Source organism: Stigmatopora argus, chromosome 17 (assembly GCF_051989625.1).
Source record: "Stigmatopora argus isolate UIUO_Sarg chromosome 17, RoL_Sarg_1.0, whole genome shotgun sequence".
NCBI classification, from domain to species: domain Eukaryota; kingdom Metazoa; phylum Chordata; class Actinopteri; order Syngnathiformes; family Syngnathidae; genus Stigmatopora; species Stigmatopora argus.
Genome location: NC_135403.1, coordinates 7,305,356 through 7,332,658, shown reverse-complemented (window position 1 = coordinate 7,332,658; position 27,303 = coordinate 7,305,356). Strand labels below are relative to the sequence as shown.

The 27,303-nt window shown below is 36.9% G+C and overlaps 1 protein-coding gene across 2 annotated transcripts in view; it reads left to right on the top strand.

Moving 5' to 3' along the window:
• The window catches only part of LOC144091682 (netrin-G1-like), a 170,890-nt gene that overhangs the window by 47,183 nt on the left and 96,404 nt on the right, over nucleotides 1–27,303 (top strand). For both annotated transcript variants that reach the window (XR_013305812.1, XR_013305813.1), the window contains one exon: nucleotides 15,374–15,524. The gene's annotated coding sequence lies outside the window, so the exon portion shown is untranslated. Of the gene's footprint in view, nucleotides 1–15,373; nucleotides 15,525–27,303 lie in introns of those variants that run through there.

The window sequence follows — 27,303 nt, the reverse complement described above, 5'->3', positions numbered from 1 at the left end:
CCAGTTGCGTATGAATATTTAACATTAGAAAATATTAGCGGAGGAGGAGAATGTAATTTGTTGTGCTTTTGTATTATTGCGATGACTAAAATGAGGTGATGTGGGGGAAAAGGTAATGTCCTTACCCTTTCAGTTTTAAACCTTAATCAAAGGTTCATGCTCTATGAGTGCTCTTATTTTTTTTCACTTGAGTACTTAGAGAAACACAAAGTAGACTTGTTCCTTTATGCAATAAAACAGCAACGGGTTATTTCTAATGGGCAAAAGGGACCAAGGCCCAGGGAGAAATCCTCGGGGGCAAACTCTGCCACATTGTTTATCTCCACACCGTGCCCCTCGCTGCTCCTGTCTCATTAGTAACACAAGGGAGTGTCACAGCGTGGCTAGCTGGCTAAAAGAAGTTGACCTTGCTCACAAGTGGAACCATTCTTGGAATTTGCACTTCATCAAGTTTGGAGGGGAGGATATTATTTCATATTTTTCTACTTCTATTCATTGAATACTTTGGAGGGCTTATGTATTTAGTATGAAGCTGATTTTACTTAAAGACAGACAAACAAAGACCTTGAAGTAAAATTGCAAGACTTATTGTCAGTGATGGGTGATTTTTGCATTGTGAAACCCTGAGAGGCTAGATTAGAATTCAAAGTGGTTCCCAGGAGGATGATAAAATGGTGCATAGGGGTTTTTGACAGTGGATGAAATGAGATGCAGAAAGGCCATGACAAAAAAAAAACACTTGGAGACCAAAAAAATAAAAATATGATTTAACCAAAAAACATTCGAAGAATACTTCATCAAGCTGACATACACATGACTAGCCACCCTCCACTTTTAATTGACAATGTTGCTCTGAGACATCATCTTATTGTGGTAGAGGAGTTTTTATGTCCAAATGATCCAAGGAACTATACTTCGTGCCTCTGGCAGGGTCACCCATGTCAAAGGGCACTAGAAAAGACGCAATTCTAATGAAACAACCTCAGATTCAGGAGGTTAGTGAAGTTTTCTACCTGAAAGTGGAACGTTGGACCTGCTCTACACCATCAGCATGGTCCTGATTGGTGTATGGGAGCTTGCCAACCTGTTTGAATGTCTTTTGTGGACATGTAGAGCAGAGATGAAAGGCAAATCTCTTTATTTTACTAGACAATTTATGCCTTCTGCCCACACCTTCCACAAGCTGTGAGTTTTGACAAAGAAAAAACAGGATACAACCAGTCAAAATGGGTTTTTGCACCGGGGAGTCCAAGCTCTCTCTTAGATATATACAAGAGGAACTCAGTGTGACATTGTTTCACATATTTTACCTTGATCACTTCTCGAGTGAATTAATTTTCTCCTCAAATGTTAATTACCATTCTCTTTGAAATCAGATTTTCAGCAGGTGGTCACTAAATGTATATTTGTGTTGTTTTATGGAGACATATGTTGTGAAGATTAAAAGCCCTTTCTTTGTGAAATTACACTTTGATAAAACGGAATTGAATTCATTTGAGGTGTCACGTGACAAGATGCTTCGCAGTCACTTTAATCAGCTGTAATGAAGTTGGAAATGGAAAAGTTGCAAACAAAGCTTCAACCACCTCTCCAGCTGTGTTGGCCCATCTCAAAACATTTTCGTTCATCTAAATCATCCAAAACAAGATGCAACTTTAATCACATGGGTTCGGGATAAAAATACATTATGGTTGATGAACACCCTTTTCTTGAGTAGTAGCTACTGTGCCACTCAAACGTAGCCTTACTTATTATTATTAATTTCACTAAATGAACAATTAAGCAAATGTAATCGCGGTAGAGTATGAGAGTACATGGAGGCTTTTACTTTAATTCACAATCAGATGACTGGTTTGTTGTGTGTGACTAAAGCTTAAAGGAAGATTTCCCTCTATAAATCTCTGAAGGGAAAAACCCCTGAATGCAGTTTTACTCCTGTACCATTTCCAAATTAAAATGTTTCTTCCCTGACCATCCTCTCATCCCCGTCCGTGTATAAAGAGGGATTAGGTTGGCACAAAAGACTGACAATAGCTCACCTAAGTCAAACCACAATTCTATCACTGAAGTTTAGGGCATACTACTAGTTCATTTATTTATTCATCACAACTGCTCTATATACATATCTGTATAAATATATGATGACTGCATTTTTAAAAAATATTTTCTATATTTTTTTCCTGAATGCAAGAGACAACTAGCTTATGATTGGAGACAAAATTATTTTTTTCCCCAAAACACAATTACAGTGGTACCTCGAGATACGAGCTTAATCCGTTCCGGAACTGAGCTCGTATGACGAGGTTCTCGTAACTCGAACGAACGTTTCCCATTGAAATGAATGGGAAACAAATTAATTCGTTCCAACCATCTGAAGAAAACACCAAAAACAGGATATTGGATTTGAAAACATGTTTTATTTCTTATAATTCACCATCTATTAACAAAGTAATAAATAACGAGTGGTTTGATAGTAATAATGTGTTTAATAGGAGTAAAATTAGACACATTTCGCGGAGGGGAGAGAACAACACACACGGAGGCGGAGGGGGGGGGGACTGTTCGGGGTGACTTTCTCCACGGCAACATTGCACTCTTAAACGAACAAACAAATTTAAATTAACTTGGATAACTAAAAAAAACAGACACTCAACCTTTAATGTAACTTCAAACAAAACTAAATTCTAAATTAGTTGTAATCTTTTTTACCTTACTTAGTTCTACGGGTTGACACCACCTGGCCGCTCCGCCGAGGTCTTCAAAACGAACGCATCAAGAGTTGTTTGTTTTTGTCTACCCTTCAAAATATTTCGATAATGTCGCATACAAATGTCATCATAATACGATGATGTGCGACCACTTGCCAGTTTGTCAGGGTGAATCGTTTCTATAAAATCCGAAACCTCTTGCTACTTCGCGAGCATGTCTTTGATATCTTTTGTAGCCGCCTCTTCCACCGCCTCCTCGCTACTAAGTTCCGGCAACAAATGTTCACGCTCCTGTAGGTCGATTAAATCCTGTGTCATGAGTTCTTCGTGGTGCTCGGCGATTAGGTCATTCACATCTGCCTCATCAAGTGCTCTTTCCAAAATTCACGAAGGGTTAGCTCTGTGTCATCTGTCACATCGAAGCATTTCTTGAATAAATTGTACACCAGTAGTGGCTTAATTTTACAGTCACCGCTGGCATTAGCACACAACGCTAGCGTTAAGCGGTCTTTCATAGGTTTGTGTCCCGGTAATGCCTTCTCTTCTGCCACGATGAATGTTCGCCTGGGCATTTTTTTCCAAAAAAGACCAGTTTCATCGCAGTTGAAAACTTGCTGGGGGTGTAATTTTCCTGGGCGATAATCAAGGCAAATGTCTTGATAAATTCCACCGCAGCTTTCGAATTGCAACTCGCCGCTTCTCCGTGTCGGATTACAGAGTGTATTCCAGATCGTTTTTTAAATTTTTCGAACCAGCCATGACTCGCTTTAAATGTTTGTGAAGTTGTTGAAGGCTCTCCTTTCGTTGATATCAAATCTATGTAAATTCGGCTGGCTTTTTCACAAATGGTAGACTCGGCCAGGCTATCTCATGCTAATTGTTTATCTTTTATCCACAATAAAAGAAGGTTCTCCATCTCGTCGTGAATGTCACTGCGCCGGTGGGAAATCATAGATAGTCCTTTGGTCGGCCTCTTCTCAATAATTGCGTCCCTCTGCTTAAGGATGGAGGATATGGTTGACGTATTCCTCTCGTATTGCCGAGCGAGCTCGGTAACACGTACCCCACGGTCATGTTTTTCAATTATTTCGCGTTTCATGTCCATTGTCAACGGTCGCCTTTTCTTAGCAAAACTTTGCCGATCCATTGTAATACGTATTGTTTACCTGGTATGTAAATGTAGACCAAGTGGGGGGAAAACGCGTGTGGAAATGCAAAGTCCGCCCACCAGTGCTCGTAGACATATTTTTTACATGAAAGAGATGCAAAAACAAAAAAATGCCGTGGCGACCTGGCTTGGTCGCATCATGAAATTTTGACCGCATCACGGGCGAATTATTCGATCGAAATTTCCCCCGTAAGACGAGCATTCCGTATGATGAACGGTCGTATGACGAGGTACCACTGTAATTGATATTTTTCTATGTAACTGTGGTAACGAATTATATCAGGGATGAATTCAAGTTCATTTCCACAGTTTTTTTCCAAAATCATAGTTCTACCATTGTGTAAAAAGGTTCATCAGTATGGCTTGCTTCAAACTGAGCCAAGGTTAATGTTGTTAGTCCTGTCTGTGCCTTTCCTGCTATGACAAATCAAAATGTCTGCAGGGAAGCAGTCTCCTACTGAAATCTCATTGAATATATCTGAAACCCCATTTTAACTTGTGATTACAAAGTCACCAATAGAAAAAAAGATGTCTATAAATACATGTGTGTATATATATATATATATATATATATATATATATATATATATATATATATATATATATATATATATATATATATATATATATATATACATATATATACATACAAATGCGGCTTATATGCGAGTAAATACAGAATGTATATGTATGTATATATATATATACACATACATACATATATATATTCTGTATTTACTCGCATATAAGCCGCATTTGTCGGACCCAAAAAAATTAGTAAATAAAGCAGTAAATAAATTAATGAATATAGCTGCAGTAATCTTCTTTTTCAGACCAATCTGAACATCTGATATGGATATTTAATTGTGGTTGAATCAGTTTGTAGCCAGACCAAAAATGCCAGCCATACCAAAGTTGATATAGAAAAACAATCAAGAGCAATGGGGTTGAATTCACTTGCTCAAAAATGCATGTCAATAATTAATATAGTAACTAATTGTTGACAGTGCTGAAGTGCCATATGTAACAAAGGAATGTCATTGGACAGTTGTTTACTAGAAAGCCATAGTAGATAAACTATAAAAAGATTAAAATATAGATTGAGTTCCCTTCCTTCCCCATTATGCTTCCGTTTGCATTGCTGCATTCTTCAAAAGTCAGCATAATATCCATCTGGATTTTCCCCACCTCCGCTGCAAGCTCCACCATCTCATAGCAAAAAAAGACAGAACAAGAAATGATTATCTTTGCTCAGTGATATCAAACCCTGACTCCAGTTTAAACTCATTTGAAAACCATATGCTCATTCATCAGATTTCACTCACCAGAATACAAAATAGATTTTCATGACATCAGCTGAACCATGAATGGGAAACTTATTTTAGTTCTGTTTTTTTTTACTTTTTTGGGAAATGCAGTATAATGTGTTCATTTCTAGAGTTATGTGGCATCACATTGCACTGGCGTGTATACATACGTTCCATAGATGTACATATAAGGTTCTCAATTGAAGATGTTGCAAACTTTGGTGACTGCTTATTTGAGTTGCATGTCCAGTTGCTTGAGTAAATATTGTATTATGTTTAGGGGCCTGTAGCATTTTTGGTGGAAAAAGGGCTCTTTGTATTTAAACTTGAAATTTTCTGGGCTATTCTGACAAGTGAAGGACATTGCAAAAACCCAGTCATACTAATTTATCCAACCTGTATTAGTTCTATGGTTTTGAAACGATTGACCTTTGGACAGTTCCGAATGATTACTATCCTGAATTATTAGTATCCTTGTCGTGTGGCCTTGTTAAAGTTGAACTTATAGCACACAAAGTCTGTCTTGTATGTAGACATTAAAGAAATTATGTATTGTGAAGCCAGTCTTTAAGAATAAGAAATCATGCATTCATAAAAGATTTAGTTAGGGTGTTCATTTTATCTATTTATTTATTTTTAGTAGCTTTGTTGATGACCCAAGACCCTGTACGAGGAAATATATTCCGCACACAAAACAATATCTTCGAATGAACCTTCGTTCATGCATACAGTTATGAGGTGTAGATGCATTGGTTTGTTTTGTCTAGATTTCACCAGTATCCTATTCAATTATACACATCACATTCAGTCACCACGGCCCGACTCGTAAAATAGTTTAAAAATCCTTGCAGATGTTCTCATGAAAGGCATTGGTGGCTGATGTGGCTGTAGCTTCAGGGTAGACTAAATTTCACGAAGCAGTGACTTGGAGGGGATGAAGAAGCTGTTTTCAATGGTCCCAAGAGACAAGCTGTATATTTACTATAATCCCAAGCCTCAGAGGCATCTACTTCTAATCACCTCCATCCTCCTCCTTAACACAGATAGAGATCAGTGCCTATTATAGACCTCATAAAGCCAGGCTTTCAGATGATTGTCGCTCTACACAGAATATTGTTTATTCAAATTGGAAGTAGACTGCTTTGTTCATGTGCTTTACTGTTTGTACTATATACTAATGATTGCATGGCATGATGGTAGCCATTGTCCGAAACTGCAGCCATCCGATTCCATAGTTTATAACTTTATTTGTAAATTGAATTTAATGAAATTAGGGGTTGATTATTCATTCTGCTTTCCTGCAATCGTCTTTGGAAAAGTCATTTTTATAATGGAAGACAGTGGAAAATGTGGCAAAACGTATCAATTCTAACTGATTAATAATCTGTTTCCTTGTCAATCATGCAATTATTTCTTTAACATTTTTAAAATACCTATAGCATGATTTAAATGTCTTTATGATGAACCATTACACTTTTCCTGTCTCACTTTGTGTGCCCTCACTTTGAACAACTAAGCATCTTACTAATTACAAATTCAGTGTTAGGTGACACTAAAAGAACTGAAAAATAATTACCAACATATTTATATTTATAGTTAAAATCTTTTCAATGGATTGGGGCAGTTATTGAAACACTTCCAAATAAAATTTCTCAGAGACAAATAATTGGGTTACGCCTAGGCCATTACATGGCAGAGAACATATCACTTTCTGGGGGGGAAAATGTTGGTCCACCATATTGGGAGATTAAGCAAATTAATCCCTTCCTTATAGTTAATCCCTTTCCTTATCATACGATTATGAAAATACAGATCCCTCCCTCCTCTCAGATATTAAAATGCTCCCAGAATATAACTCCTAGTATTAAGAGGAAAAGAATCCAGAAAAGAAGAAAGGAAAAATAGTTTTATGTTTTTCTTGTGTTTGGATTTCCTTCTGTTATTTATAATTGCACTGCTCTGGTTCTAGTCCAGAGATTTATGAATGATGTCAGGGGGGCAGCCAGGCTTTCAAATTCAGTAGTTGACAGTCTGCTAACTTTCATGCATTTATGCGAGTGAGAAATGTATGTGGGATTCTTGCTGCTGTAGTTAACAGTGACATGGAAGCCAAGACAACAAGGCTTTATTTAGCCAGGGTTTTTGCTTCTGGTGTCGGCAAAAGTGGACCAGTAAAAATTTCAGATGATAAATTATTAGTATTTGAATCGCCATTTTCGCTTGTAGAGTCGTAAATGTAATATATTTAGCATTTGGTAGAACTGATGTGATCTCATGTGCCGTGTTTTTCTCTTTATTTGAGCCTTATGGGCCGTGTTATGGTGCATCAGCCTCCAATTTGAATTTAACAATGTGTTTACGTTGATATTTGTGCTTTTATAAAAATATTTTAGGTACATTGATACTTAATGTGTTGTTTTCCTTCACCATTTTTTACATTATATTGAAGCTGAAAATTTTTACATTTCATTCCCAGATGTTTAAAGAGTTGTGTGATTAATGCTCAGAATTCAAAACAATCAAAATAATATGGACCACAACTGTTGGTCAATCTTAACTGTGACTAAATTTACTATATCTGACAAATATGCATGTGGTTTAACGAGAGTTAGTACCACTCACGTTTGCTTAAGAACTCTTTATTGAAAGGATAAAAAAAAACTTTTAAAATTCCAAGCCCTAAAGCAGGGGTGTCAGACTCGGGTTGGTTCGCGGGCCGCGTTAATGTCAACTTGATTTCATGTGGGCCGGACCATTTTAGATATAATATTTAGATTTTTTTTATAAATGGATTAAAAGCCCTGAATATTCATTTTTTTAATAGATCTAAACCAATGTTTATTTTAGCTTTTTTTATATATTTAAAAGGGGAAAATCAGGAAATTTAATATACCAGATTTTCACGACTATAAGGCGCACTTAAAAGTCTTACATTTTCTCCAAAATAGACAGGCCACCTTATAATCCAGTGTGCCTTATATATGGAAAAAAATTAAAATGTGTCATTCTTTGAGGGTGCGCCTTATAATGCGGTGCGCTATACTCTTCATTTTAATTTGATCCTAAAACAGAAAGTCGGCACTCATGATTTACTTTCCCGGGCCGCACAAAATGATGCGGCAGGCCAGATTTGGCCCCCGGGCCGCCACTTTGACACATGTGCCTTAAAGTAAAGCTTTACAGAAAGCAAATCAGACAACTGCACTACCTGCTATTGGGAGGCAGGGGTAGCTACATTGCATTATTAGCACATTACCCCAAATTTCAAATGTCATTCAGCTACAACAGAGACAATGAACCAAGGGAAATATCCTTTGTGCAAAAGATAATCTCTTCTTCAATTTCAAAGTTCACTGTGATATACACAAGAGGTCATTATTGAGGTTCTGCACACCTTTAGCAGGAAATACAGAGCGCACATGCATAGGTTTATTTTTAAATGAGTAACAATGCAAGCATTGAGAGCAGTGAGAGAATAATGTTGCAAAAATTAAAATACCAAATATTTGTTCCCGCTATGGTTAAAATAAAATTGGAGCGATCTGATACATCCATCTACAGTTCTTTTAATCTTGTCTTCCTAAACGGATGCGAAGGATGCTGCATCTCTTGTTTTGCTGTCAATATTGCTCATCAAACAGAATCGGGTCAAAAACATGCTTCTGCCCATTCATGTTACAGGATTAAGCTAAATCATGCACAACATAAAAATACACATACATAAATAATCCTTTGTGGATCAGGAAATGTCTCCGGACAGTTGTTCCTTGCTTTACTTGACAATGACAATGCCTGCACATGTTTTAGATGCAATACGATTTTTCTCTCAGCTCATCTTAGTGAAATAACTCTCACTGACTGACTATGTAATGAAATAGTTTACAGGTATTTCCAAACCCAACATCATTGCTTTCTTTTTCCCTCTTAATCCGAAATTACACCCTTTGGTTAAATGACCGTGGAGATCACAGATCCTTTGGAAAGTCGACATTTATAACAGAACAAAAACAACCTGAACACTCAGTGTGTGCAGCATATGGTGTGAGCAATATTAATTTGTGCTTAGCATTTTTTTTATCACATTCAAATTAATTTCATTGTGTAAATTGGGATTTCTAATTAGCACTTAGTAAAACAACAACAAGCAGCTTCAGTCAATAGCTGGATATCTAAGGTTTGTAACATGGTAAGCAGGGGCAAATAACTGACATTTAGAGAGCCTCCCTACACTTTTCTAATGAAACACAGGGTGGTACTGTCTTTAAAAGCACATTGTAAGTGCGGATCAAGTACCTGTTAACCTGTCAAAAACATTGGAAACTGGATGAATTGATGGCAATGGATTAGAGTTTTATGGGTACACAGAAAAATATTAACTAAAATATGTGGTAACATACCTAAAGTAATGTTTTCTTTGCTACGTGTTATAGATTCCAGATTATGTTATTTGGCCACTCGCTCTGCATCAGCATGATTTCTTCTGACCTTCAGAGAATTATTGTGTGAATACTGTAGATCACAGGTGTCAAAGTGGCGGACTGGGGGCCAAATCTGGCCCGCTGCATCATTTTGTAAATCATGAGTGCCGACTTTCTGTTTTAGGATCAAATTAAAATGAAGAGTATAGATGTATATTAAATTTCCTGATTTTTCCCCTTTTAAATCAATAATTGTAATTTTTATCATTTTTTCTGTTTTTAGTTCAAAAATCATTTTGTAAAATCTAAAAATATATTTAAAAAAAGCTAAAATAAACATTGTTTTAGATCTATTATAAACTGAATATTCAGGGCTTTTAATCCAATTATTTTAATCCATTTATTTAAAAAAATCTAAATATATCTAAAATGGTCCGGCCCGCATGAAATCAAGTTGACGTTAATGTGGGCCGCGAACCAACCCGAGTTTGAAACCCTTGCTGTAGATGAAGGGATGTTTACCAGGGATGGCAGAGCATACTTAATACAGATGTTTGCGCAATACTGCTAGGAGACAAAGCTGAAAGATTTTGTCATGGTTGCTGACTAACAAGCAATGACCAAAGGTACCAGTGTCTGTCATAATGAGGCATTGTGCTATCGGCGAACACAGGATTGCAATGACACCACTGATAATGTTTCCTTCTCACATTTTGCATAATGACCCAATCGCATCAGACTATAGACAGCACATTTTGGGCTAAGTGGATTTTTCAAAATGCTGTTGCATAAAACTGTCATAGAATTCTTTCATATAATACCCGAGAGAGAGAGAGTCGCATGAATATGAAAGTCTTGCAAGGAGACACCTTGCCATAAATAACTTTCAAAATAGGCTTTCAAACAGAGTATTCTTTCTTCTTAACAATGCAGAATCTAAAACAATCGTTTCACTAAATATGCTTTCACAGAAGCCCCTTTGCATTAAAACAGCAGGCCTACATGAATACCAATCAACCTGGAATGATTTTAGAGTGCTAGAATGAAAACTCCACGGGGAGATGAAATATCAGCCCACAAGCAGTAATAACTGCAGAATCCCAAGGATGAAAGATTATTAGGCGTAAAGATGACTCCACCCTGAGACTTGTACAAGCACAGCTTGATGTGCATTGCTGTGTAAAGCTGTTTGTCGCTATTTTATAATGGAACTTGTGAAACATAATCCTTTGTGTTCATTCTTTTCAATTAGGTGAAAGGCGCAGATATAACATCACTTAAATTAATATCATGTGTCAAAGGTCTTTTTTATACACAATGTATAGCCTTTCTAAAGGAGAAGGACAGTAATAAGCAGTCATTTATCAATTTTGGAAAACGAGATTAACATTTATTATCAGAGAAGAGCTATCCTTTTTAAGAAAGTTATAGTATAAATAAATTAATATGTAGCGTAATTTTCCAGACTATAAGAGACATTTTTTTCCTAGTTCGGCTGGGCCTGCAACTTATATATTTTATTTTATTTCACTTTGACCATCACCAGCTTTTGACATTGGGTTTTTTAGGCTATAGTTATAAAAAAATGGTTAATATATTACATTAATAGGAGCTTATTTTGTCTTTTCTTCCCTATTTTACTAATAATTTAACGTGTAATATTTTTTCTTGGTTTCTGAGAATTAGAAAAAAACTGCCACCAAAAAATGTGACCTATAACCAGCGCCAATTATAGTCTGAAAATACTGTAATTAAAGTACAAATAAGTGCCATAATACTATACACATCCTCAGGATTAAATCAGTAATAAGCACGAGAGGAGGCCATTGTCCACACAATCGGAAAATCAAGGTACACAAACATTGTTGTTGGCTCTCAACACTCTACAGAGGGTAAACCTTTCCTCATCAAAGTCCATCCTCTCTTTGCTTCTGTCAAAGAAACCCAGTGGGATACTATGGAAGAACAGTGGCGGGTCTTAAGTTAAGACCCAGGTTGCTGCCAGGCTTTCAAAATAAAAGGAACAAATATTAACAGTAAACTGCAGAGAATAGGAAAAAAGAGAATGGGAGTTCAAAAGTCGGTTCTAACTAAGGAAATGTGTTTAAACATGAACCAATTCAATTAAACACAAACTGCTTTAATTGTAGATAATTGTTTCTTAATGCGTCTTTAACCATGTGTTTTTGTGATGTTTTCATGATGGATAAATGCAAAATCACATTTTATTTCTTTTTCTACACTTCGCTGGGACTCTTTTTAAAGTAACTCTTGAACTCAACCCAGTATGTGGATAGAGGAATATTTTCTCAATCTGCTTGCTGATCTGTTTTGAACTTGGCCAACTAATGCAATCAGAACATTACCCCTAAGCCCTTTGATTGTGCCTACAAAAGTTGATGGTCTCTCAGCTTGTAAGCTGCCTATCAGATAATGGGCAAGACTGGGGTGCCAGCCAGTCCAACAATGAAGGCGCGTACCCGGTGTTGTCACCAGACGTCCAGCATGTCTTTTCCTGCCCTGTCTTAGTGCTCTCTCTAGGGAAATCTCCCATGAGCAGCTGTCCTTATCAATGTGCCAGCTCTCCGCTCACTTCCTACCTGGGTCGCATTCTTCATGACAGCAACACAGAGGTAGCGGTAATCTGCCAAGACTTCAGCAAAATTAAATCGCCAACCAGGCCACGGGATGAGAAGCAATAGGGAAAGATTTGCTGCTCACTGTGATATGGCAGTTGAGGCCAAGCACATTAATATGCGTTGCATCTGCCAAAGACGCAAACTGTTCACTGCACTAATCTTCAACCTAAGCCTAGTCGTCTTAAAAATTCATTATATCCATACGACAAAACATTTTCTGAATGTATTTCTCCCATCTCTCATTTTCTGAACCGCTTTATCCTCACTAGGGGTTGTGGGGAGTGCTGGAGCCTATCCCAGCTGACTTCAGGCCCGTGTGCGGTCGATTGGTCGCCGGTCTTTTGGTCGCCGGTCTTTTGGTTGCGGTCTTTTGGTCGCCCGGACCGCGACAACGGGCGACCAAAATGGTGCCCATAATTATGTCCAGTCAATAAGTCAAATTGTGTCGTCGCAGTTCATAAAATTCTGGACTCCTTACTCAAAGAGATGTTTCCAGACTAGGCTGATAACAAAATAATTACTTGAGTTGTTTAATTTCACACAGTGGGCGGGTATGGACCCTCCAGTGAACCGGCAATTTTAAACAAGCAATTAAAAAGTACTTATTTTTTTTACATTATAAAAGCATCCAATGTAATAAATGTTAAATCTTTCCACATGGCAAGGACCAAGTTGACCAGTTGGCATGATATATTTTAACACAAACAAATTGTTAGCAGTGCTCACACCCGGCTGACAATGGGGGACTCGCCCAGAACTATGAGAGAAATCAGCCGAGTGGCTCTACAGAATGACACCATGTTGTCGCGTGGTAGTATCTTTTTTCCATTGTGCCATTTTCATGCTATTCCAGAATCCTTTTGACACGCACCTAGACTGTTAAACCCCTCAACAGCATGAGTGGTTCACAATCAAAAACAGTTTATTGCATAAAAACCCATTTTCTTTTTAAAGGAGGAATGAAAAAGAAAGAGATTTGTGGTCATGCAATATTTGGTACAATATCTAGAAATCCAATATGTGTAAATAAGGCAGGACCAAAAACATTGCAATATAAACTATATATACTATTTATACTTTGCTTCTAAAATATATCGGGGATTCTCTCTCCATCTCCCTCTCTCTGACAAATATATATATAAATATATATATATATATATATGTATATATATATATATATATATATATATATATATATATATACATATACATATATATATACATATATACATATATATACATATATACATATATATGTATATAAATAACTATATATACTATTTAAAAATATATATACATATATATATATATATATATATATATAAATTATATGTATGTATATATATTAATATATATACATACATATAATTTATATACATATATATACATATACATATACATACATATATATATATATACACATATATATATATATATATATATATATATATATATATAAATTATATGTATATATATTAATATATATGTATATATACACACATATATTAATATATATACATACATATAATTTATATACATATATATATATATATATGTTTTTAAATAGTATATATAGTTATTTATATACATATATATATGTATATATGTATATGTATATATGTATATATACACATATATATATATGTTATTTTTATTTTTATTTTTTTTCTCCACGTTATGGGAGTAAGACATACTGTTAGTGTTGAAGACACGTGTGGGCAAAGTCTCACTGGGCCAATTGTTTTGTAATGTGCTAAACTATTGCTGTTGATAACTGTTGAGAAGAAGGATTGTATTGATTATATGACAAGTCTATGTTGCCTTTAAAACCAGTGTGCCCATGTTCATCTCCATCGCATGCCAGGTTCTAGCAGTTTACTGGGCTTGAATGGTTAGAGGCTTTCACATTATTCAAACATTTTTGACCTCAGGAACACTGTACACCATTGCAGAGTGCGCCCTTGAGTTACCAAATATGTTTTGAGGCTGAGAGGCACCTTGTGGCATATGAACTAAGTGACTCTACAGTCTTCCACTGTAACAGCGGATCTTGTTACAGATAAACAGTAATTTATTATTCAAGTGCAACCTGTAGTAGATACAATATGAGCCTACCTATTTGCGACATACAACACCTTGACATTTGAAAAATTTTGCACACAGGATAGAATGTCACCCAACTTGAGACTATAATTGTCTTTTTGTGAGCCCCACTGGGAAAAGTATATTAGCAACTGCATGTATACTCTAAATATTGCTCAGGTATTTTTACTGCGCCAAGACCTTAAGACCATGAGACCTTTCACGTCCGGAGCCGCTGAGTCTGGACAACGGCGGAAGGCCAAAGTGCTCTTCTCTAATATAATGTACACACATGCATGCACACCCACACACTTTAAGAGGGATATTGCTTCTTTTTTTTTTTAAGAATCTTGAGCATGCAAAGTGCACTCAGCTTCATCGCATAAACACAGACCTGGACAAGAATCTGATATCACCTCATAGTACCATTCAAAATGTATTGATTTTCAACTTTTCATCAACAGCAAGAACATTATAGTAATATAAAGCTGGTTCGTCGCTACATTGTGAGAAATAGCTTGCTGAGATAACGCCATAATTACTTGAGCTTGTGCTTATTTCTAATAGACTCGGCTTGAAACACAATGATCTGAAGACATGTTTCGTTAATGCGCCGCACGTAGCAGTTTAACATCAATGAAGCTATGCTTTAGTAATTGCGAGCCATCTGTTTTTCCAAAAAGGCCAACTTGTTTTTAAGATCTTTCTCTTTGTGTGTCTCCAACTGGGACTTGTGATGAAGAAAGCCTAACACTTAACAAGGGAAATGACGGCACAAGTGATTAAAGCAATTGTTCCTTGTAGAATATGCTGAGTTTAATTGGGAAAACACCTAAGCCAAATCTATTGTGTATTCTTAAGAAAGTATACTAAATTCCAAACAAAACTACTGAACCGAAATGCAGATTTTGTCTTCAAATTATTCAATACAAACATTTTGAATGTTTTGCTACATTGCTACATAACTCTATTTGTATATGTCATTCTAAGACAGGAATAAAAAGGCCCACAACATATTAAAGCGGCTATTCAAATGCCATTTTTTTTTCAGATTCTGCACAGCAGCAGAGTGGGAGGTTAAATAAAGCAGCGTGGCTTGTTCTATAGCTTTCATCAGATGACTTAATCAGACCATAAAGAAGGTCTCACTTAGAGATGCTGTGTTGCCCCTGTGCTGTGGATTTCATCAGCCTTCAAGATGGGTGAGATATGCTCCCTTTGAAAATAATGTGCCCTATCTCTGTCTAAGAAGTGACAAATTTATCGCCGCCATGGACTATTTACAAGCCGTCTGAAGCGTGATGATCTGGACTGTTATTTAAGTTGCAGTGGTACAGCCATATGCCCCTAGATATGAATGTGAGCATGAATAGTTGTCTGTCCTCTTGTGCCCTGCGATTGGATGGCCACCGATTCCGGATACCACCCACCTGGTGCCCGTAGTTAGCTGAGATAGGGTCCACCACCCCCCGTGACCCTTGTGAGAATAAGCGGTTCAGAAAATGAATGAATGAATAAAAAAATAGGTATAAAATAAATTAAAAAGTAATTAAGCTAAATGTTATTAATTAGAGGATAAGAAATCTTTTGTGATTTTAACTAATTGAATTAAAAAAATATATTTTTATATCGCAAGCCAATTCACGTGACGCTCTACTTATTCTTTTTGTGCCACTTGGCATAGCAAATGGACTTCCTACAAATAATAATAAATATATATATATAGTTCTACATAATCAGCCGCTATCATTTAATTACCCTCATTTTAATGCATTCTAAACTACTACTTTAAAATAGAAGTAAAATGTTCATTTGCTAATCTGAGAAAGATACAGCTATAATCAATACAATCTAACTGTACTTGATGAATAATGAATTACATGTCAACCACAGAGAATCGCCAATGTTCCATTTAATGAAATGTATTCCATTTAATAAATATGCTCAGCATGTATAAATATTTTAAAGGATGGCACCATTAAGTGGTTTTCAGATTTAAAAAACAATTGTATAATAACAACCTAAAGCTATCGGTTAACCTGCGTACTTTAGCACATTCCAATTTACCGGCTTATTTGTGAGTCAGATGAGTTGAGTAGAATATGCTGCATACCATCTTTATCAATTGCTGACAAATCCATTAATTTGATCAATATTGCACCTTTTCAGTCGGATATCAGTCATGGGATTAAGTTGCTGTACTAGTGATCTGCTTTTCTTGTTGAGAACTTCTTTGAGCACTGGCATGGAAATTATGACTGATTGATTTGAAGATGTTGTTCCTTTTGGACACCTGCATTTATCTAGCTTCCACTTTTGCAGCCTTTGCTCACTCTCTGCATCTATATAAACTCCTAATACTCCGCTTTCTTTCGCTATTCCTTCACTCACTTCAGTGCCTTTTCGATTGGAGTGACAGTCTTTACAATATGTCACTGCGAATCTACCTCATCTTTAATATTTCAAGAAAAAGTCCAATAGTGCCGAGTGGTGAAGCGCCCTGAAAATTGACGTGAAGCTTGTACTTTACTTACATCTTTTTTATGAACACAACTAAACAAGTCAGAGGAAAGAGTCATCCACAGTATATAGTCTACCTGTATAATCTACCTGTATGTATTGTGGAGCTATAAATGACAACACAATACATAAGTGCATAGGCAATCAATGTCCGGAGTCAATTAGATCAACGATAGTCTTTCAATTCACAAGTCAACACCTGCAAGAAATTTAAATATCTAAAAATGTTTGCACATGATGTATCCAAGAGTGGCCAAATATGGCAATATCTGATGTTTAGGCTTTGCATGTGTTTACATCATTATTATTTTTTATATATAAATACATGGTATCCATGTATTAAGGCTGTGCCATATCCTACTGTCACCAATACTATTTATTATTTATGACTGGTTTATTTTAGCAGTGATATCAATTTTGAAATATCACCATAGTTCGCTGCAGTTTTATGATAAATGTTCGAAATAACGAGGGAAGCACAAACTATTTAATTGTTGAGCAGAAGCCCCAATTAAATACACATGGTACAGTATTTTTGTTTCCATATCGTCATCGCAAATTTCTTTCATGTATCATAATACAATTTTGAGACGATATATAGCCCACTCTTGGTTTCCAATTACAGCTTTCTGAAGTGATTGAAGTTAGAAGTTAAAACATTTATACATTTATGGACGACGCTGTAGACACTGTGGATGACCATAGTGGTCCTAAAAACAAAGTTGATTGCTTAAACTCTTCGTGTTGGATCAGTTGGACCAAAAACCTCCATCCACTGGGGCCCTTTGTGGAATAGTTTGATCTTAGAAGCATTTAATCATTCATAATTTTGTGTTTGGATAAATAATCAATGTTCAAAAAGAGCAGCTACCTATTCCAGGTGGTGGATCTAAATAAAAGATAAAGTTGTATTTGTTCAAGTAGTTCTGTTCATTTACTGCAAAGAACTCCTCGCTAAAGACTTTCACTGGGTCTAGTGTTTCTATAGAGCGGAGGTGAAAGACAATATCTTTGTCGCCTTGCCTCACTTCATTCAGACAGGAGCTTGATCAATCTTTTGGCTCTGTATGGACTGGGACTGCTGTTTCAAGGCGTCACTGTGCTCGTTTGTGATGACTACCCTTCAGCTGCCCCCCACCTCCAAACCCAGACTAGTCCAATCGTACCGCAGATACCCTTAAAAGAAGAGTTACAGTAAATAAGAGTAACTTGATACCAGAGGTTCATTCCTTTCTTTAGCTGTTGTTAAAATGTGTCCTCCTATTTGACACTACATTCAATCCCAATGATATTCCATTTTTCTCACATTTGTTTAACCTCTACACCAAGGGTGTCAGACTCGGGCTGGTTCACGGGCCGCTTTAACGTCAACTTGATTTCACGTGGGCCGGACCATTTTAGATAAAATATTTAGATTTTTTTTTAATAAATGGATTAAAAGAACTGGATTGAAAGCACTGAATATTCAGTTTTTTATAGATCTAAAACAATGTTTATTTCAGCTTTTTTAATATATTTTACAAAATGATTTTTGAACTAAAAACACAGAAAAAATGATTAAAAAATTAAAATTATTGATTTAAAAGAGGGAAAATCAGGAAATTTAATATACATGTATACTCTTCATTTTAATTTGATCCTAAAACAGAAAGTCGCCACTCATGATTTACTTTCCCGGGCCACACAAAATGATGTGGCGGGCCAGATTTGGCCCCCGGGCCCCCACTTTGACACATGTGCTCTACACCAAGATGAGCAGATCTCAAGCCAAAGTCAATTAGTTACTGAGTCAACAATGACTGAAATGACATTGTTCTGCTTCGAAATATTCACTCACCTTGGCCAATTCTTTAGAACCCATTTTTGCATACTAATTAATGGTTTAATCTCACTGACGTGGACCCGAGTGAATCAAGGGGATAACCTGAAGAGTTCATCCGAGCTGGTGTTTATCCGGGCCACGGCTTGGGGGTAGATGCGAGGGTGCAGAACGGGTGAGCTAGAGCTCAATGGGGTGTGTGCATACATGATTTATGTGGCTTAGCCTCCGAGGGGGAGATAGAGACGACCTTCTGTAGAGTCAGAGCCAAAGCTCTCTCCCTATAAGTGAAAAGTGTGCTTGATTGCGGGAGGAAAGATGATACAATACAAGAAAGGTCATGTTACTACCTATGATGTGGATGTGGATATTGGGTCCCATTAAAAGGTTTACAATCGTAACATTATCTTTGAACTTCACAGGCATTCCGTATTTTGCCAAAGCATAGTTACTTCATGAAAATGTTTGGATGTGTTGGCCTTTGTGTTTTTACATAACAAATAGTGCTGTCCTTTGGTCCTTGACAATTTAATCCTAAATCAATGAGGATCTTAACCTGTTGTGTTTTTTGTGGACCGTTGTCAAAACAAGCTAAGATAAAGTTCGGTTCTGCAGTCCGTCATTGTGATTCAACCCGTATACCAAAATCATACTTTGGCTGTATGCTGTTAAAACAGATTATAGCAAAATATAGTGTCAAGCTATCACCTGTTAAACTCTGATGCTTGATATTAATTTGATAATGTCTAAAAGAAGTACTAGTCTTTATTTGAAAATGATTTGCCTTTTCTTGTTGAAAGGAACAATGAATACAGCTTTGCTAGACTATGTCTAAATTACCTGCAATAAATTATAAACAAGAGCATAACCCTGTTATGTTGGATTATATTTGATATTTTGAATTATTGAATTTGAATCATGTCATGTTCAGTGTTTGCTGGGTATTTTATTTTCCTCTCTGCCCACAGTCTTGTTTGTTAAATGCTGCAAAATGTAATTCTTCAGCCGACAATTTAAATAAAAAGACAACCTAGAACATTTCAAAGAAATTAAATAAATCTTAATAGCGCTGATATTTCTAGAATGATTTTCATGTAGCTATTCCGTTTTTTTTCCAAAACTCAACTCAAAACTGTGTTTGACTGTGTAGATGTACTTATATCATTTGTTGACATCTTCCTTTGATTGCAACCTCTGGTAGTTATTTAAGTAAGAATCTAATTTGAAGCCAAATCATGTTTTTGAGACCTTTTCACTCTTCAAAATTGACTCTCATCCTTAATTTATAAGGCAGCATCCCACTGTCAGCACCTGCTCATATCCTTTCACTGCATCAACATATGGTTTGTGCACATAATCAGCCTCGCTATTATCTTGCCGCATGACACTGCTGAGATGTAAATACATGCATGTTATTCATTCACGGTCACATGAAAGACTACAGCTTTTCAGAGGGTTATCACTGTCAAATATATGTATTTGGATGTGTGCAGCAATGCCCTGGTATGTAAGTCTTTGAAAAGTCATCTTTTTCACTTGGGTTTCTAAGATAGTACGTACTTAAAAATATTTTCAGTCATTTTCAGTACAAGTGTTTGCTTTAAAAAATTTAAAAAATCATGGTCACGCACATTCAAGTTTAAAAAGAAAAACAAACAAATAAAAAACCATCCAATTACTCATGCAAGAGTCCACGTTTCAGAAGGAACATCTGAAAAAAATAAATGTGTCGCACAACAGTCTAAACTTCCATAGGGAAAGCTATCTATATTCATAGGATTTTCTAAACAATGGCAGACTAAAGTCGGAAAAGTAAATCCATTGTTTGCACATCTTTTATGAGAAGAAACTGATAGAAGAAAATATTCATTGAATGTTATTTTACATTGCATAAAGGTGGGAATCAGATACTGTTTTAATAAGACAACTATTAGTTGATTGACTTGACTTTTTTGTTATCATTTGTATACAATGAACCCTCTATGGAATTTATATATAGTATAAATAAAATGGCATACAATTTGCCTTATTGAAAATATGAAGGGCAGCCCGAGTGGTTAGCACGTCGGCCTCAGAGCTCTGGGGTCCTGGGTTCAAATCTAGGTCACATCCCACCTGTGTGGAGTTTGCTTGTTCTCCCCGGGCCTGCGTGGGTTTCCTCTGGGTACTCCAGTTTCTTCCCACATTCCAAAAACATGCTTGGTAGGCTGATTGGACACTCTAAATTGCCCCTAGGTATGGGTGTAAATGTTCATGGTGGTCCGTCTCCTTGTGCCCTGCGATCGGCTGGCCACCAATGCAGGGTGTCCCCTGCCTCTGGCCTGGAATCAACTGGGATAGGCTCCAGCACCCTCCGTGACCCTAGTGAGGATAAAGCGGTTCAGAAAATGAGAGAGATGAAAATATGGATGTCAAAAACTGATCTGTCTAGACATATTTTTCCTGAACTATAGGTGATAAATGCTTTAGAAAATACGACCATGAATACTCTTCAATTGAAAATATGCTCAGAACATTCTTCCCTTGATGATTACATTATTCATTTGAATTGACCCAGACAAACTTAAAAAAAAATGCAAACAACGATTAGAATTCTGCAAGGGTTGAACTAGGGCATGCGTCCATTTTCTCCAGGCTACCACAGGGTATGCGGCGCATGTCACAATTGACATTGGGTGACAAACATGGCATATCCAGACTGGTCACATACCAATTTCATGGTATTAGGATGCATTGAAAAGATATGTCCTTGTAGGTTACCCCCCTCCACCTCTGAAAGTCAGCACCCATGTGTAACAAAGGTGAGAAAACGCGTTTGAGTACGTGAACCTGACTTCACAGCTTTCTTGATGAGAAAGCATTGGCAGATTGTCTTTGAGCCTTGCAGTTGGCACGCTTGGATCTGAAGCGAATTGTATAGTGGCATGTGGGCATCATTTTTGAAGAGCAGTGGCTGCACCACAGAGGACACCCCCATTCCATATGTTTACGTTTATGTCGTCTTTTAGCTTCTGTTTTTTTCTTTATACCTTTTTTTGCCACCAAAGAGTAAAGGAAACAAAGCGAGTGTAAGAAATTATTGCCAATATCTTGTCGGTCATGCCTCTTATCAACAATGTTTAAAAACATCACATTCATATTTCTCTTTATTCATTCAAGTTAAGGCTTGTTTATTTTTCTATTAGAATCTTAATATTCGCAATGGTATACGCTAAGCTTCCACTTAGTAATTAAAATATATCATTATTTCTAAATAGCAAAAACTTGCAAAAATGTCAACAACTGGAAATACACTGTAGTATACCCATTATGGTTAACATCGTTATAACCATTCTCTAATTGCTGTGCAGGGTCCCTTTGACAGAATTGCTTGTATAATTTGGATGGCCATATAGAAGAAACGTAAAGACTTCTAAGAGGCAGTGAGTTTATATAAGATTTTATCAATCCAAAAATCCCTTTTTCAAGCTATATCAAAGCACCTGCCATTTTGTAGCCGAAGGTTAAAGGCCCACAGTGGGCTATGAGCAAATCATAACGGTCCACGCTCCCTGGCTGACACTTGCAACCCGGGAGTACTTTAATAAGCTGCCGGCTGACAGAGAGAGGCAGAGGAAGTCAGGTGCTCTCTGTGGGAACGACACCTTGCTCTCCCTGACGGGCGAATGTGTGCTGAAGTTCTAATAAGAGGTTCAAAAACCTATTGGCTGAGGCGATCTCATAAGATTCCAAAAGGCATTGCCCAGCTTCTAGCTAATCATAAGTGAGACTGCCACTAGGAATATACTAGCAAATGATATGAAAAACAATTAAGAGCTCATTCATTCATCTTCTGAACCACTTATCCTCAAAAGGGACACGGAGGGTGCTGGAGCCTATCCCAGCTAACTACGAGCACCAGGCGGGGGACTCCCTAAATCAGTGGCCAGCCAATCGCAGAGCCCACACTCATATGTAGGAGCAATTTAGAGTGTTCAAACAACCTACCCTGCATGTTTTGGGGATGTGGGAGGAACCCGGAGTACCCGGAGAAAACCCAAGCAAGCCTGGGGAGATTATATGAACTCCACATAGTGGGGACCTTCTTGGGATCAAATCTACGACTCCAGAACTGCGAGGCTGATGCGCTAACCACTCGTCCGCCAATTGATTAAGGTGTACTTTGAATGGTCATGCCTTAAATATGTGTTAAATATTTAATATATTTGTTAACTTGTGTTTTGAAGTTGTGGCAGCTTGGGGTGTTGTCTTCAGCAGAAACACTAAAAAAATAATCGTATTAATAATGTACTCAATTCTACATTCGAGTTTACATGGAAGTCGTTTGATACAGCACAATAAGAACATATGAAATATGCTGAAAATACCATAAGATGCCTAAGATACTGGTCATAATGAGAGTATAGTGAATTTCCTCTATTTAACGGGGAGCTGTTTAAGCGATTCTGGCCTCATAAACGACTGCTTTTTAGTACAAACACTTATTTTCTTTTTGTATCGGGTGCCTGCAGTGTTTTGCTAAAGGCCGTCACGTTGAGTGCATCATTGGTTTTGAAGAAAAATGCTCTTTGATGTGCTAAAGCATCCCTCTCCTTTTGAAACTTTAGGGGAAAGCTGACTAAAATTTGGGGTTATATCCCGAGACTCTGTCCCATTCCATGTATCCATTAGCATCGATAATTCTTTAGTTTGCCGTCCTGGCCTCTTTAATACCAAACTAAAAATGGATTCAATATCCCCACAGAGAGGATCAACTGTTGTAGCAGTGGCTAGTAGTGCAAGATATAAACACCCCTGTTAAAAGATTATTCTTATCAGTCATCTGTGCATTGACTGAGCCAGCCCTTCGCCATGTAAAAGAACACCACCGCCTGTCCTGAGATTAGAGCTCTATCGCAGTGAATTTCCATTGCAAGGCAATAAAAAGTAATATACCCAGCTTTCACTCACAGGATTATATGCCACTGAGAGAATAAGGAATTGCCAGTTAAAAGGCAGGAATGATAAGCAAACTGTAATTACGCAGGTATGTCCCCTTCTGTAGGGGATGCTGAGAATGGGTGGCAAACTGCACGGAATGTAGTTTTCACTCTTGCCTGTGATGAAACTAGACTCTATCTAACTCTGGATTTACAATGCATGATACCGAGAGACAAATAAATTAGGTTTCAAAATGCTATCTACTTTACTATCACCTAATGCCATGTTATCATGCTAAACTGAAATAATTGTGAATCTACAGTGGTTAGACACGTTAAGTCTGAATTGTTTGACTCTGGCATGGTCCACTTCCCTGGCCCCGATAAAGTTGGTGGAAGTGTTTTTTTTACCCAAGGTATGTAATCCGTGTTGCCATATTAGGCGAGTTCCTGGCAATTGGGCTTGGGCGGGGGAGAAATGCTGGATTGTATAAAAATTTAGACTATTTTAGTGGAAAATCTATGGAGAAAATAGCAATATAATAACATTTCAATAAGCGTTTTCTCACAAATGTCTTTCTTTTTAACAGAAATGACATGCCAAGGTTGAGAAAATATGAGAAAAAAATCATAGAGGAAGGACAGTGTAAAATGTGTCAGCTTCAATGTCATTTTGGGGGTTTGTTTTCAGGAGTCTTTTGAAATGTTTACTCGCAATAAAAACCTTTTCCCAGAATGCATTTTGGAATCAGCTACCAGGAATATTGTCAAAGCCGTATTCTTATTGATATATATTTTTGACGTCTAATAGAGAATTGAGAATATGGTTTATTATTTATTGTGTTTATTGAAATGAAGAAGAAAATACATCCGTTTTAACTTTATCATGTGAATGTGTGAAACAGCAATGGTTCCCCACTGTGGTGTTTTTTTCTGGTTACAATACAAAAATGTCTCTTAAATGGGAGGTTGTAAGTTTGTAGTTTTTTGTGTATTATTATTATTAAACTAAGGGTTGTGGATGGTGCGATTTGGTTAGAGACTTTTTCCCCATCAATTACAATGAACTAAAACTTTTGGCAAACCTTTTAGCACAATACACATGAGATGTTGATGTAATCATTCATCTAAAATACCATTGAGCCTTTGTTTTTAAACTACATTTCTTTACACCTACCTACTCAGCATAATTCTCCACATTTTTTTTTACTTCAAAAAGAAAGATAAGCAATAAAATTAATTAGAAAAAGAAAGAAATAAAATGCACTATCTGCACTATTCCTGGATTATCCATTTGTCACTCATTTCACGAGTCATGGGGCATCAACTAATGATTTCCATGCCATTTCACCCCTTCATGTGTAAATATTTTATACTCTTGCACCTGTTCCAGATGCTCATGTCTAGTTCACTTTTCACCTTTTGTCATGAATAGACTGCATGCAACTGCATTATTAACTATGATCAATGTCCAGGTAAAAGCTAAGATGACCTCACTGAACTATATCATTTAATTCATTTCATTCTCCCTATTATTCTTAGTTTTATTTTCTATGAATTCATCTTGAGGTTTGAATAAGGGCTAATGCTAGAAATGTGATAAATCTGCATAGCATGTTGGAAAAATCAGAAGCAGTAGCTGAAGTCAAACAGTTTTAATGGTTGCAATTACCATGACGGCTGCATTGGAAACTGATTGGAGTAAATAGCGTATTTTTATTCATGTACATCTTTCGTTGTGAAATACAGCTGCTATTCAAACGACCTCCAAATCCTAGCAACAATATGCATTTGACAGAAGTCCAATCTACTGGGATTCATTTTTTTTCGCATACAGCACAAACCCTGGTGACATACGGATCTTTTTACAGCTCACTTAACATTTCATCTAGGAGTCACAAAGATAAACCAGAACCCTTCACTTGCTCTGGTGCTAAGGCAACAGGACAGGAAATCATTGCCATCAAAACAATCCTGAGGAAGGTCAGCTAAATCAAGGGAATTAAATTAGTCACCTTGACGGAAAGCAGAGACATAGGCCTAACCAGGAGACAGAGACAATCAAGACATGCAACATGACAGATGTATAATTGAGTGTGTTTCCTTACTAATTACAATGTGTCATTTGGTCAGTCTCTTCTGAATAGTAGGGCTACAACTAACAATTATTTCAGTAATTATTAAAAAAATATACGAGTAATTCTGTGCATATAGGTGTTAGTAAAAAACAAAAAGGCAATACTTGATATTAATTCTCATGCTTGTGTTTGGAAATCAGATGTTTGCTAATGTCTTATTTATATTGAACACACAATAAGCAATCTTTTATGGCCAGGTATGTGAGAGTTTTAATTATTGGGAGGCTGAAATTCTAAGGATCCTTTGCTTGGATAGGATGAATTTGATTTATCTTTGGCATGACGTAAAGGTAAACCAGGCAAGCTTGAGAAAGAATGGGAGAAAGCGAGAGAGAGAAGTTTGAGCCAAAGACAAACATCTTTGGGTGTTGGGATTGTTTCCACTTAATTTACATACAATTGTTCAATCTCATCTTCCAAAAATGTGTTCTCATTGTTGGAGACACAGAAGAGCTGCCGGGTCTTTTTTAGCTCAGGCATTCATTAGAGAAACGCATCATTTGGATGTTATGATTCTACACAAAGAGTAAATTAGAATAAAGTACTTCCGAGTAAAGATTGATTATTGGTTGTGTTACCTATACTTCCAAAAGCCTGAGAAGTAATTGCCATCGCAAGTGAAATTCTAATTTAGGTTGTGCAAATTATGCCCCATGTTGCTTTTTATAGCTTTATTTCAGACAACAGTGAAGGTTTACTGAGTGTGCTTTAACAGTGTCTGTAATTTTCGTACGTTTTTTTCCTACAGTTATCAGGAAATAGTGGAAAACTACATTAGTTTTTGCCTTAATAATTGTAAAAACAGAGGAGGAAAATTATACCCTAAAACATTTACACCTTATCAGTCAGATATGGATGACAATATAGCGGCCAATACAGTGCTTGTATGCCAGCTTGGGTGCATCAAGGGATTTTGCTGCAGAATCCTGTCATTTACAGTGCATTGTATGTGTTTGCAATTTCTTCCAGCCGATGTAGAAAACTCCTAACTGATTCTCCGGGGAGAAAGAATGACCCAGGCTCACTAAATATCTCGTGCAGCAGCCCAAACTAGCCATTTAAGACTGCAATGTAATGTCCCTCCTGGCACTTTCTGCCCAGCCAATTAGAAGTCCGAACAGTGGTACTCAAGCGGAGCGCTGCTATGGATAGATGATGACATTGTTTGGGGATGAAGCTAAAGCTGTTAGGCTCGACGAGTATCCCGAAGTGCAACTTTTTGAAATGCAAATTAAAAGCAAATGCTTTCTCAACAGTTTCAGACAGTAGCAGCCTCTCTCCACATGCCGCTATTGCGTTTTTTACTCCGCTATGCAGGTGGACAAAAATAACTACAAAATCTCTGTGTTTATGCTCCAGAAAATACTTAACATCATGTTGACAAATGTAGCTTTAGACCAAGCAATGGGCTGTTTGAAAAACAATGTCTTTGGAAATGAACTGTAACAGTAAATTTATGCTGCTTTGGGACAATTTTTGCCTCTGGACATACATTGTTACGGTTTGAAGTTCACATGAGGACATACTCTAAACAGCACCCTAGGCATGAGTCAGTTTTAGGCTTTTTATTTCCTAACAACAGAAA